Genomic DNA, 14,972 nt, shown 5'->3' with positions numbered 1-14,972 from the left:
CACAGGCTAAGTAGGGTTTCTTTAATATCAAATGGTATAGCAAATTAAGCATGTTATTTATGTGTGCTGATTTGTATCTGTGCCCAATTACACCCATTTTGAGGATTTACTTAAAGTCTAATAGCACTGAAAAGAAAATTTTAAAACATAACATTTTTTCAATCTTTATTATAGAAATTTCCAGAGAATGTATAATGTACATAAGCATTGATGTAGTGAACTGGTTTGGTAGAGAAAAAGTCTAAAAACATTTACAGCATAAATTGTTGTTGCTGATCATTCATAACTGCTGTTACTGAAATTTTAGATTACAAGATGATTTAAATTAACTTTTCCTTGAATGATCTATTTTCATAAATAGATGGTAATGAGGGCTATTATAGCATTTTGACAATTCATTAGCATTTAAAATAAGATAAATTGAATAATATTATATTTCATTTTGAACAGATCATGTTGAGTGATAGAATCTGATCTGCAAAAGCAAAAACTAAGGCGGAAAAATAGATGTGGGAAATATCCATGAGATATTATTTGCCCTCAAGGAACAATAGCCTCTGTTTTACAGATTATGCTGTGACTGTGTCCTTTGCTCGTTATTTTAGTATTTCTCCTCATATATAAATATATTCAGCAACTAGTATTTTTGTGATACATTTCTAGCTACAAGAAGAGACTGTAGCTAAGACAACATATGCTTGTTTCTAATGCATTAAATTCAGACACGTTAAAATCTGGGGATGTGCTAAGGAAAACAAAATACTATTCAAGTTTCTATGTCTCTGTGATATCCCCAGGGAGATTTCTCTCAGCTGAAAAGTTAGCTTTCACAAAGCTACTTCTGAAGCCATTCAGCGGCTTGCCTCCTGTTAATAGAACTTTAGCAGAAATAAAGCCTAATGCATAAGGCAAAACAACAACAAAATTTCTATTCAAGACTTTCAAAAAGCTAAAGTATAAATTAAGTCGCAAAGCAAATGTGAAGAATGCATCAACGTTAATTAATATTTGAGGTAGCATTTGACATGGAAAAGAGAATGCTTCCTTCAGGTGTAGCTATGGTGTAATTTCTGTGGCCAATGAAGGAGGTATTTCATGTTTATATGTGAACATGGCACTCCAGTGGCAAACAATAGAATGTGGATTGGAAAAAATTCCTCATGTTACTTAATCAATTATCAGCATAGAAGTTGTGAGGGTTAATCCAGAGCTATCTTGTCCTGAAAAGGAAAATGAAAGTGTTTATCATTAATTTAATTAAGGCCAAAACTATATGTGATTTTTATGATTAGAAATCTGCTTCGGTTGAGATTCATTCTAATCTTTTGCATGCCAGTGAGACAGCTAAACAAGACCCAATGTGGATATTTAATCAAGTAGTAAAGGAAGTAATGAATACATGAATTGGTACAAAGAACACTGTTTTGTCATTTATCCGTGTGAATTTTAAGCAAGTTAATTTGCTTCAGTTTTGTCTGTAACAACAGATATACTCCTAATTTTCAAAAGAGTTTTGCTAAATAAAAGGGGTAAATATTAGGAAAGTATTCAGATAAATGCCTGAAACAGAATAAGCTATACAGCATTTTCAATTTTGTTTTTTTTTTGAAATGGACTAATTTTATTGACACGCAGACATATAATGAAGGCACATTTCTTAGCTGTATTTTGACAAAAATGTAGGTCATTGAACTGAAACAATAAATAATGTCAGATTAAACATAAACTTTTTAGGATAATATCTTTGAATAAGGAAGCTAAAGCTTCTGGGTTTCAAACATGGTTTTCCTTGGAAAACATCAGAATATGTTCTTGGGTTCCTCTGTCTGGAGTTGGATATCTCATGATAAATATCTTCAATTTTTCATAGCTCTTGGTTTAATGGAATGAATTACCTATTTTTCTACAAATTAAGTATTTGTTGGAATTTGCCAGTAATCACAGTCTCAAAATAAAAGTAAGTTTTTAGAGAATAATTTAAAAATCCCCCCCCACCAACAACCAAAACAAAACAAACCAACAACGACACCAAAACCCCTGAGAAAATTATTGAGAGGAATTTGGATGGAAAATACCTTTAGAAATATACTCACTGAAGCTTTGGTCTCCTGATAAATGGATCCTAAATCACAGGAGATTTGGCCACCAATTATTCATACAGTAATTTATTATGCTAAAGAGTAGGCAACTTTTCTTAGAAAAGTCATAAAACAGTGTTTCTTGTACCAAAAACAACGAGCGACAGTCTCAACCTTGTTTAGATTGAATTCAGTAACTTACTCAATTTTTATAAGATGGAATATTGATGTTGCAACCATGAGCTCCCCCTCCATTTTTGAGGAAATGTCAGAATAGTTTGATTTTAAAGAATATTCCATTTGTAAATATATTCTTCTATACATGTTTTTCTTGAGACTGTAATTTAAAGTTACAGAGCAGAATGGTGTGAAAATAAGCTAAAAAGCTAGGAATATAATTGAAATATAAAACAATATTTTGAGAAAATTAAGCAAATCCAATTCATGATCATGAAATAAGAGAAAATCTTATCTCTCAAATTTCAGAAATTCAGTAATATTTACATTGTATTTATGTGTAACATGGTGAGTATATAATTAGTCTTGAACATAACCTGCTTTGATTCAAATCCTCTCATTTATAGCTGTGTGGTTTGGGGGAAGTTATTTATCTTTTATGTTACTTTGATTCCTCTAGATAAAATGAGGATAATAGTAATACCTTCTAGTGCAATTGGGAGGATTATGGAAATTAATAAGTGAAAGCATATAGAACAATGCTTGACATTTAGTAAACCCTGAAAAAAGTTTACCGGTTCCTTAATTTTATGGAGTTTCAGTTTTAAACTAACTGTAATGTGAATTTTAATTTTGTGTTAGACATTTTAGTTTCTTGGAGATCTTTCATGAACCTCAACTCCATAATCATCTCTGTTTGTGCTTGTATTTCCCTGATTGAAAAAGTGCTCTAGTGTTAAGTATGTGGCTTCTGGAGCCAGAATCTCTTGGTTCAAATTCCAGTTCTATGAAATCATTCTTGTACAATTATGGACAAGTTACCTAAGTCTTTTGTTTCTGTTTCCACATCTGCAAAACTGGGAGAGTAGTAATATCAGTGTCATAGAGTTTTAGAGAGAATTGAATTTATAGATTGCCATTTAAAAAAACCCTTAGGCTCCGTACAACTTTAACTGTTATTTTCACTTAAAAAATAATAAACAAGCTTTATTTCTAGTATGCTTTTCTGTTCTTGTCTATTAGCATGTCTTTTGCATCTTATCAAAGGAGTGCAAGCTGACATTTTTAAGTTTCTTTTTATTTGATATTGAAGTATTTTTACAAGTCTGCTTTTCAATATGACTCTTTAACATGCTTTAAAAAATAGATATAAATGTTCCCTTTTTTTAGGGAAGGGAGAGATTTTATTGGGCCCCACATTTGCTGTTGAGGTATTAGAAAATTTGTAGATCACACTTGACTTTTTCACTTTGCTCAAGAGCTGGCTAAGTCCTTTTTCCTATTTATGGCTGAAGGGAGTTTTAATGTGAGTGCTTCTTAACCCAACATACTGCAATGTTGCAACATTTTAGTGGATTCTCTCTTAATTCCAATGATTACTCCTTAGATGGAATCTGTGGAGAAACTGTCAAACTCTAATACTGGAAATGAGATGTTCTTTCCTTCATATGATCAGCAGTAATTACTCTTCTGTTTTTATATGAATTTATTTATTTACTTATTTTTTGAGACAGGGTCTTATTCTGTTGCCTAAGATGGAGTGCAGTGGCCTAGTCATGGTTCAATGCAGCCTCAACCTCCTGGGTTCAGGTGATCTTCTGGTCTAAGCCTCCTGAGTGGCTGGGGGTATTGTCACACACCACCACGCCTGGCTAATTTTTGTATTATTTTGTAGAGATGGGGTCTCACTATGATGCCCAAGCTGGTCTCATGCTCCTGGTGATTGACCTACCTCGGCCTCCCAAAGTGCTGGGAATATAGTTGTGAGCCACTGTGCCAGGCCCTGTGACTCTTAAATAGAAATGTCTATTGTTTGTCTATTCTATAGAAGGGTCCACATTTCTTTTTACTCAGTGATCTGAGACTAGGAAAAGTGATTGGTTTAAGTACACATGACACAAATTCTCCCTTTCTTATAGGGGAGCACCCTGTCTGTAGCTCACAGCATTCCTCACTCCTTCCTACAGTATGTTTACAGAGGCAACTCTTTCTCTCCAAGGTGACAGCATACCATTGCCCATGTATTCTGATGGTGACCACAGGGTAAATTTATTTGTGCAAATAAATTTTTTGGAAACTTATTTCTAACTATATTTCAAACTATGTTCTGTAGCCTGATTTTACCAGTGATAAAGTTAATGTTTTTTTTAATGCTCCTCTGAATTAATTCTGCTTGCTTTCTTCCTTTTGTTTCTTCTTTCCCTCCCTTCTTTTTTTTCTACTCACCTTTCTTCCTATTTTTTCCTCCTCCTCTGTTCCTTTTCTTTTGTAAATGTTCTATGTACCAATAAAGAACATGGGGTAGTGCTCTATAAATATGAATGAGAAAGGGTTAGCAAAAAATTTTTATTTTATAGCCTCGCTGATGTTTTATTTTGTTGTTCTTTTAGTTACTGACAGAGGTGTGTTCAAACTCCAAACTCAAGTTAGGCATTTTAAAATTTCTCCTCTTAGATCTGTCAATTTCTATTTTGAAGCCCATGTTATTACATACTTACAGATACAGGATTATTATTTCTTCATGATATATTGGACCTTAATCATTATGAAATTTACTTTCTGTAATAATACTTTTTCTCTTTAAACCTATTTTGTGTGATATTAATGTAGCCATACCATGTTTAGTTAACATTTTCATGGTATTCCTTTTTCAATACTTTTTCTTCCATCATAAGGACTTTCTGTGTTTTTATATTTAAAGTGTAGCTCTTGTAAACAGAATAGATTGGGTCTTTTTCAGAACTCTTCTAAAAATATTTCTCTTTTAATTGAGATGCATAATTCATTTACATTTGTTACAATTACAGATACATTTGAGCTTAGTTCTGCCATCTTTCTATTTGTTTCCAATTTTACAATCTTTCCTTTGGTCCTGTTCTCATCTTTCCATTCCTTCTTTTGGGTCCATTGCGACAAACAAACAAACAAACAACACTTGCCTCCTTTATGAGCATTTTATCACTATGTTTTTAAAGTTCATTTATTGGTCACCTAGAAATTACAATATACATCTTTTCTTTTTATAATTTGCCTGAATTATTTTATTACTTTTCATACAAGAAACTTAAAACAGTAATTTCTTTTACCCACCTTTGAGCTATTGTCATATATGGTACTTCAGTATATCTTATCAGCCCTGAAGACGTTTATATGGCTGGTCTAAGCAGTTAAGATTATTTTGTATTTACTCTCATATTTGACCTTTCTGGTTCTCTCTAGTCCTTCCTAAAGTTTTGTCCTTTTTCTCTGCTATGAGTCTACTTATGACAAATGTTCTTGTCTTTATCTCACCTTAATTTTTGGAACTTTTTGTTTTTTGACTTACAGAAAAGTTCCAAAGACAGTAACTGATTATTTCAATATGCTCTTTACCCAGTTTTCTCTAATGTTAGCATTTTATATATTCATGGTATAATTTTCAAAACTAAGAGTTAACAATGATATGATACTATTAGCTAAACTATAGACTTTTTGTGGATTTCATAAATTTTTACATCAGTGTCTCTCTTTTTGTTTAAGAATCCAATCTGGGACACCATTTTGCATTTAGTTGTCACGCCTATTTTGTCTCTTCCAATCTTTGACAGTTTCTCAGTCTTTATGTGTTTTTTATAATCTTGATCCTTTTGAAGAATACTGGTCAGACATTTTGTAGAATGTTCTTCATTTTCTCATAATTAAGTTTATATATTTTGGGAGAGTGCTACAAAGATGATGTGCCCTTACCATTTCAAGTGTAGCATGATATCAATATGATTAATTACTGGTGATGCTAGCCTTAAAATCACTTGATTACAGTAATGTCTGCCAGTGTCTCTACTATGAAGTTACTGTTTTTCCCTTTGTAGACTCTTTGTTGAAAGTGAGCCATTAAGAGAAGTAATTCCACGCTCAAGGAGAGACAGATTAAGTTCTACCCCTTAAAGAGAGAATTACCAAAAATTTCATGAGTATATATTAAAATCACGATGAGAATTTAAAAAAATAGAGTGATATTTGAAACTAGGCCAATATCCTGTATTTTCTTAAAATTTTGCTACCCCCTATAGCATACAGCATTGAATCTTGCCAGCAGAAATTATTACAGTGGTGTTTTAATAGTCATTTTTCTATTTCCCACATTTCTTCTGTGATTATTAATTGGAGTTATTCCATAAAGAAGAGTTGTCTCTTTCTTTTTAGCTACATTTTATTATTAAGGGCTCATGGATACTTCAGTACAATACTTATAATCCATAAAGTGTTATTTCTTTTATTGCTTGATTGTTCCAGCTCTGGCCATAGAAAAATTTGGCAACTGTGTCATTTTGATGTGCTCTTATCCTTTTTATTTTTATTTAAACATTTTAGCACTTCCATTTCTTTCTTTTTTTTTTGGTACCACAAGAAGTTCCAGGCTCACTGTATAAGCATACATTGTACATTCTCTGTTCCAGTCTCCCAATCAACCATGGAGCATTGGTTCCTTTTTTAAAGAAATTGTATATAAAAATAATTCATTATAATCTGGGTGCCACTAGCTCATAAAACCTGAATTTTGTATGCAGATTTGTTATATTTATATTCCATTCTATTTTTCAGTTTTGTATTCACCAAAGTCATTCATGTGTAATTTTTAGTAACATAATGTTTTCTATCACTGCAACTTTAGAATATGTACTGCTCTCAGCTATACTTTTTAGTAGGATATGACATGATGTGATAGTCTAATTATCTGATTGAATTGAATTGGTCTTCAAAGAATCTTGGAAAAGGGCAGACACATTTTCTTGGAGACAGGCTATTTGGCATTTGACCAAAAATAATGGATGAATCAATGAGCCATGAAGATGTCTCTTTGCTTGAAGTCATATAAAATAACAATCAAATATTAATAAAAAAGTCCTGGATATTGTTTTGACACAGATCAATATTCAAGTTAGCAAGAATGAGTTGAAAGAAATTGATTTGTATTCAAGCTCAGAAGCAGTTTCATTCAGCGACTGTTTCTGGTGAGACAGCAATTCCTCTAGTACATAACATGAAGGATGGACAAGTTACACTCAAGCGTGGCAAAGAGAGAGAGAAAAAAGACATTGCCAAGGGAAAAATAACTCTCTAGTCTTAGAGACCATGGAAGAAATAGAGATAATAATTGTTCCAACAGATTTCTGACAAAGACAGGAGCATAGAAAAAATGGAAAAGAAATAGTAAAGAGCATAAGTCTAGGATTGTAAGAATAGTTGTACTGCTTACCAGCATTAGCCTTCATTAAAAAGTGGTCATTTAGAATATTTAAATTCAACGTTAATTCTTTGAGCACAATATATATGTCAACTAAGGAGCCAAACCAAAGGAAATACAATGGGTATTACCAGTAGTGCCTGCCAGTAAGCCTTCCTTCCAGTCTGAGACACAGGTGGGGATATGGTCTCAGCAGAACGTATCAGACTTTCTCCTAAAATTATGAGTGACAGACAGAGGCTAAGAAGCATATGAATCTGTTGGATGCTAAGCTCTCTTAATAATAGTAAAGGTTCATGAGTTCCTGCTATAGAGAGAAGAAGTGGCCTTGATTCTAGATTTTATTTTTTATTTTTAAATTTTATTTTTATTTTTGTAGAGACAGGTTCTTTCTATGTTTTTCAGGCTGTTCTTGAACTCCTGGGCTCAAATAATCCTCCTGCATCGGTCTCCCAAAGTGCTGGGATTAAAGGTGTGAGCTACAATGCCTGGCTGATTTCAGATGTTTTTTGAGGGCCTGGTCATTCCAGTTTTTCTTTGATACTGTAAGCTTCTCAGTATCATTCAAAATAATTTTTTTTTAAAATAAATCATTGAGATAGTTGGAATCACCCAATCAATTGAGAACCTGAATAGAATAAAAAGGCAAAGGAAGGGAGAATTTGCTTTTTCTCCTTGAGCTTCAGTGTCCATTTTTTCTTGACTGTGGACATGGGATAGGAGCTTCTAGTTTTCTAGCCTCCAGACCGAGTTTGAATTACAGCACTGGCTTTCCTGGTTTTCCAGCTTGCAGATGGTAGATCATGGAACTTCTTGGTTCCATAATCACTTGAACCAATTCCTATAATTAATGTCCTATTATATATGCCCATATCCTGTTGGTTCTGTTTCTCTGGTGAAACCTAATACAACTGCACTGTTCATAATATAGCGGCTCATTGAGCTTTTGCAGTTCTGCTTCTGTTTCATTTTTGGGGTCCCGCATTCCGGTAAACTAAGAAACATCTCTCTGAGGTCTGAATACCTCATCAGACACTGCTTTGGACTAGTTAGTGCACCAGCCTCTGGTATGAAGATTGAAGATTCTCTCTTTTCCCTATTTGGTGGAAACTTGTATCTGTTGCAGAGATACTGTCTCTGCTCCATTCTGCTCAGGTCTCTTCATTTTGCTTAGGCTTTTGTGAAAGAAAAGCTTCTTTGGCCTTTTCTTAATGTTACTGCTTCCAAAATCTCTGATTCAAGAAATTAAAAAAGTCTGGCTACCTAATTGAAATGAAAAGAGTAGACAGGTATGAGATAAATTTACCAAGCAAAATAAAATGTAGTATCTCAAAAGATCAGTGCATCAGAATTAAATGTTAGGCAATGCCTAGGCAAGAATTTGAAAATATATTATGTAGTCACTCAGTAGAGGTGGTTAAAAGTTCAACGATGAGGATGTTTGTTGACTCTGGCTGCTGACCTCCATATTTTTCTAAATGCCAAATTCACCTTCACCTGTAAATATAGGCCAACCCCTTCATCTAGACCAATTTTGATTCCAGATAAATTGCTGTCTGAAAGAGCCTGGAATCAGAATTGCATTGAAGCCCTTCTACCTCTGATGCTCTAGTTTCTTGATTCCTGGTATGCACTCTGGTTATCCATCTCCTTGTGTTGAAACCCGAGATCCCTGTTGCTCATAATGTGTCTCTTTGCAGCTCTATTACTGCCAATTGTTGGCCTCTTTTGCTTGATACCATCTGGATTGACATCCCAGAGAACCATTCAATGTGTACATTTTAACCTCTGTTTTATCTTCCTGATCAGTTCTCGGACTCATATTCATGAAATCCATCCATAGATTGGCATCACCTTAGCCATATCCTTACAAAGCCTTTCATTATTAGAAATATTTGGATTGGACTTAGAAGGCTGTTTCAGTCAATTCTGCTGACTTTGAGTCCTGGAAATGGCAGAATGGTGAGCTAAAAATAATAAATAGATGTTCTGGATCTACTGGTACTGACATAACCATTCATGGACATCTTTACTTCTGCCTTTGTTCTGGATATTTAGGTAAGGTATTAATCAAAAAGTAAAAAGAACATTGACGGGGACAGAGTTTCTGTTGCAGTGGAAATTTACCCATTTCAAGGACACTGCTGCTCAATGAATCTGATTCGTGATTTTACCCTTGTGAGCTAGTTGCATTACTTAGTTTTGTTATTAGAAGAGGATTTTAAAAGGGCAGCACAAATTTGCCTGGTAATAAGATAAGCAGACAAAAGGTTAAAGAGCCACTGCCAAAGAGATTGTTTGCTGAGAATCGAAGACAGGCTTCCCATTTCAAATGGTGTCTAGGGAAATTTCCATTAACTCCAGTGCCAGTAGAATGAAACTGGAAGTGCAGCTGGTAGGTCAGCAGTACTGTGCCAACATCAAAGTAGGTAGAAACTTACTTTGTTTCTCCTTTGTTGTGGGCACCTCACCAAAACTTCAGGGTCTCTAGCAAACAAAAAAACAGAGTAGCCATCCTTCCACAGGAAAAAAAAATACATATAAATAACATATATAATTTATTGGGCACCAAACCTCATATATCGCATGTTAGATTCATTAGGTGGGTACAGCCCTAAAAAACTAATGGTTATGAAAGTGACTAATTTTAACTATGCAGCATACCTTTTCCACATAATTAGTCTCATAAAACTGAATGGATACAAGAAGAATCCTGGTGGCAGACAGAAGAGTGGATTTTAATTTTTCTCAAAGTTCAGAATATTTAGTAAATGCTAGGAAGCAATCTTATTTACAACACATGGGTGGCTGTTAAGAGGTTGGAAGTTAGAGAAATCCCACTCTCCCGCCCTTTCTGCAAGGAAGAGATTTGAAAAACATCCAAGAGTGGTTCTTGAGTGGAAGAATAGTAATCACATGTTCCCATTTTGACAAAACTTGTGTCTGGATAGATTTTGACTTGTTTAAAAATAATTATAAAGGAAATAGCATATTGGAACATAAAGGTTATGTTTAGAGAATATATTAGTTTTCTGTTGTTGCTCTACCAAATTACCACAAACTTAAAACACCACAAATGTATTATCTTAAATTTCATGAAGTCATAAGTCTGAAATAGGTCTCTGTCTGCTATGATCAAGGAGTCGGCAGTGCGACATTCCTTCTGGACACCCTAGGGAGGATCCATTCCTTTTCCTTCTTGTACAGGCCACCTATATTCCTTGGGTCATGGTCCCCTTTCTCCATCATCAAACCCCGCATACAACTGAGTCTTTGTCCTGCTGCCATCTCTCTGGCGCTTTCACATTTCTGTCCCTTTCACTTGTAAGGACCCTCGTGGTTACACTGGGCCTGCCCTGTTAATCCCAATATAATCTCCCCATCTAAAAAGTCAACCAACTTTAATTGTCTCTGCTGTCTTAATTTCTCTTTGCCATACAATTCTAACATATTTGTGGATTCTAGAGATGTAGGCTTGGACATCTCTGCATCTCTGTTATTCTGCCAACCACAGAGGGCAATCAAATTAAGGCTGTACATTCAAAGCTCTATAAATTGCTTATTATTAGAAGAAAATTTCAGAAATTAAAATCTTCAAAAATGTTTTCATAGGTAAATAATATGCTCTCTTGTGATAATTGCTAATTTTACTTATTCCTTCTTAACTTTTATATTATTATATCATCTACATTTCTGGAACAATAGAAAATAATAGTCATAATGAAGGAAAAGGCAAAAGAAAAGAAAAATACCTCAAACAATATCAACAACGTCAAAATTAAATAAGTGGCTGCGTACAAAAATAATAATATATGGAAATTATTGAAATGGGAAAAGTTTTCCCTTACCCTCCTCACAGGGCATGTAACAGGGGGAGTGGCTCCCTTCTTCGGTGCGCTTAGGGTGAGCATGCAGATGGACAGGTCGTGGGGATTGTGGGCTTCAACCCCACGGCCGCATCTAGGGTGCAGTGTTTACAGCTCCCGAAACTCCAGTGGGCATGTGTGTAGTGTGTTCTTTCAGATGAGCCGTCCACAGGCAGCTTGTGTTGATCAGCTTAATTAGACCCCTCTGCCTTATCGCAAGGACAGAGGGCTTTCTGTATCCCCGGGTTCTTGCCCTAGTGTACCAGAAAAATCAGATCTCATGTGGGCTTGGAGAATTAATGCAAGGTTTTACTGAGTGGTGGAAGTGGTTCTCAGCAAATGGATGGGGAATCAGGAGGAGAATGGAATGGGAAGGTGGTCTTCCCATGATTCAGGCTGCTTATTCAGCGGCCAAGCTCTTCTCCCAGTGCCCTTGGCTGAATTTCCCTCGGCATCCGTGTTGTTTTGCTGACGATGGCCTGCTCGTGGCTTCTGTTGGTGTGTTCTTCTGCCCGTGTGTTCCTCTCAATGTCCTGCTGTTTGTGTGTGTGCCTACTAGGGTATTGGGGTGGTTTTTATAGGCACAGTATATTGTGTTGCCCTACAGGGTGGTCTTGAAAAATGCAACATTTGGGTGCGAAAACAGGAGAACCTGTCCTCACCTAGGTCCATGGGCACAGGCCTGAGGGTGTAGCCTTCACCAGGGACCCTGCCTTTCTCTACCCAGCGCTTCCCTGCCCCCTTCCCATATCATTACAATACATAAATACATATATAATGCAATTTATATATGTGTGTATAATATATAGACAATACTGTGTGTAAGTGTATACATTATATATAGTATAATCATATACATTTATATATATACCTATATGTAATATTTTTATATATGTACAAATAATATTTTAGAGCAAAAGGCCTCATATCAATAGGAATATAAATTTCATTCCCATGTTTACAAAACGGCATATGTAAAGCAGAACTCCTTGAAGCAATGCTATAATAGAAAAAGATTGGAAACAGCCTAAAAGTTTTCAAGTATCTGACAATCAAATAATCTGATGACAAATTATATATATATATATATTTGTCCAACACTAAAATGGAAATGTTTCCAGTTTTCAGCAGTAAGTATCCTGCTGGCTTTTTATTCTAGGACTAAATTTAGTTTAGGAATAGAAAAATGAAGAAAGCCATTCTTCTACAAACCCAAGTCTATGAATATAAATTTTAAGTACATCTGTATATGCACACTAACAGATATTCATTTTATACAGGCATAGTAAACATTATTTTAAGGAAAATGTTAACAGGGTTGGTCTCTGGTGCATGCAAATTAGATTTCAGAGATAAGATTTCACTTTATCACAGTCTTCACTTCTAGATTTTACCATGAATATCATTAATTTTAAAGTTAAAAAATGTTAAGATACTTTTAACATTAACAAGATGGAAATGGGCATTTTTTTGTCATAAGCAGAATTGATACTTCTGTAATATAGACAGTGGTATGAATGGCAAAAATGAGGAGCTCTTTAAGAAGGCAAAGAAAAATCATAAAGGGTAAAAACGGTGAAGGAGAAAAAAGATGTGGAAGACAAAAAAAAAAAAAATAACTAACAAAACCAAATAATGATATTTCTACAATAGCCCAAAAGTTACAAATAAAGGCAATTTTCAAATACTAAACAGAACATTTCATTTCTTCTGATTTGAGGCAGGACCTGTATGTATAAATTGATGAATTCTTAACATTCCAGGAAAAATGAATTAATGAGCCATATCTACACTCTTGTCCTTTGCATTAGTAGAAAGGATTCCAGTCATATAGAAACTTTACCTTTGAGGGGATATATAAATTGGATTTCTTTGGATTACCTATTAAAAATTCCAAATAAATTGATTTATAAAATTAAGGTACAGAAATCAATAACTTCTTAAATTTTGAGTAAAACAAACAGCCTTCATTTTGGTTTTATTTTTTTACCTAGACATTGGTTAATGTGTATGCAATGTACAAACATGGATATATCTAAGGCTACTGTTAATATTGCACTGTGGTACCTATGACAAAGGAAATGGAAAAATCATAGTCATCATGTAACTTCATTATTTAGCATCACAGTCTAAGTAGATGGCATGAGTACTACCATTTTTACTTCCAGCAAGATATAATTGAGCAGAGTCAAGAGCTCTGTATTATATTTAATATACACAGAACTTTCTCCTTACAATCTCCTACCTGCAGTGTATTCTAGTTTTTTCCTACTCTGCAAGGCCTAATCCCTGAAGCAACAATAGAATCATGATCTATGATGCTGTTTTTGCTGTGTAGAGGTAAAAAATCAATATGATATAAAATTATTAATATCAGCTAGAAATAACATATGTCACATATATATAATGCTGTTATGCTGAAATTACTGTTATGTTGCCCTACAGACCCATATGATTGATTAATTTTAAATTAAAAGTAAATAAAAAGATTGACTTTTGTGTAATTAAAAGGTACTTTAAAGGAAAAATGAATAAGAAGAACTAAAGCTTTAGAAATAAAATCTTATATTTAATAATTCAGATTTTGGAGTTTGTGAGAGAAGATTTTTCTTGAAGAACCTTTTTTTTTTTTTTTTTTTCTCCTGGGGAAATATATTACTAACTTTTATCCAAATCTAACTGGATGTGTGTACTTCTTCACAGGAACACATAGGACTCCATGAGTGCTTCAGAAATGAAACGTGCTTTGCTATATCTGTGATGAGAGTTCAAGATATATTTTTTGATATCATTATCAATCTAGGGAGTGGTGAGCCCTGAGGTAAAGTTTGGGTAGTCTTCACTTCCCCACATGATCTCTGTGAATTATACCATTGACTTCAAATTCTTTGATGTAAAACAAATAGATTTTCAGTCTTCTGTAAAGGGTCACCAAGATGTAGAGTCAAGAAAAGTCCCCATATGCTGCCCAATACAAAAACCAGGCAATCACTGTAAGCCTCTCTTATTAAATTTAAAGCTGCCACTGACTACTGAAAGTGGCGATGTCTAAGTTATTTCTAAGAACAATATGTACAATTTGTCCTTCAGAAATCCTTTGCAATAAGATAATTACTGCACTCAAAGAGACACCTTGCAGCTTTTAATAGGGCATTTTGTCTTTTCTGGGAGCACCAAAGGAGTTGTGAATGTGTCTGAAAATAGTGTTTGTTCAGTAAATATGTTTTTGCTAGAGCACAGTTTTGGTGACTGTAACAGTGGAGTGATCCCTTCTAAGTCTTGATGTGATGTTACTGGAACTTAATGAAATAGAAGAGAGAATTCCTTAGTTCTGATTTTTACAGGAAAATGTGTGACTGGAAGCTCTGTAACCACTTTTTTTTTCTCTCTCTCTGGAGATTGATACTCCTTTCCGATGTGGATCAGACATATGTTCTATGGGGTGTGAAGTGGGCAGAAGGAAAGATAATAGGAAAAATGATCTTAAATGATGTGAGCAATCAGCACAATTTATGAGTTAAAGTTGCCATGGGAAGAGGCAAGTTTACTGCCAGAATTAAGAAGGCACACAACACACACAACACACACACACACACACACACACACACACACACACACACACACACA

The sequence above is a fragment of the Sapajus apella genome, unplaced genomic scaffold (genome assembly GCF_009761245.1).
Source record: "Sapajus apella isolate SASKATOON/1434 unplaced genomic scaffold, GSC_monkey_1.0 scaffold21, whole genome shotgun sequence".
Lineage (NCBI taxonomy): Eukaryota > Metazoa > Chordata > Mammalia > Primates > Cebidae > Sapajus > Sapajus apella.
This window is presented reverse-complemented; position numbering follows the sequence as displayed.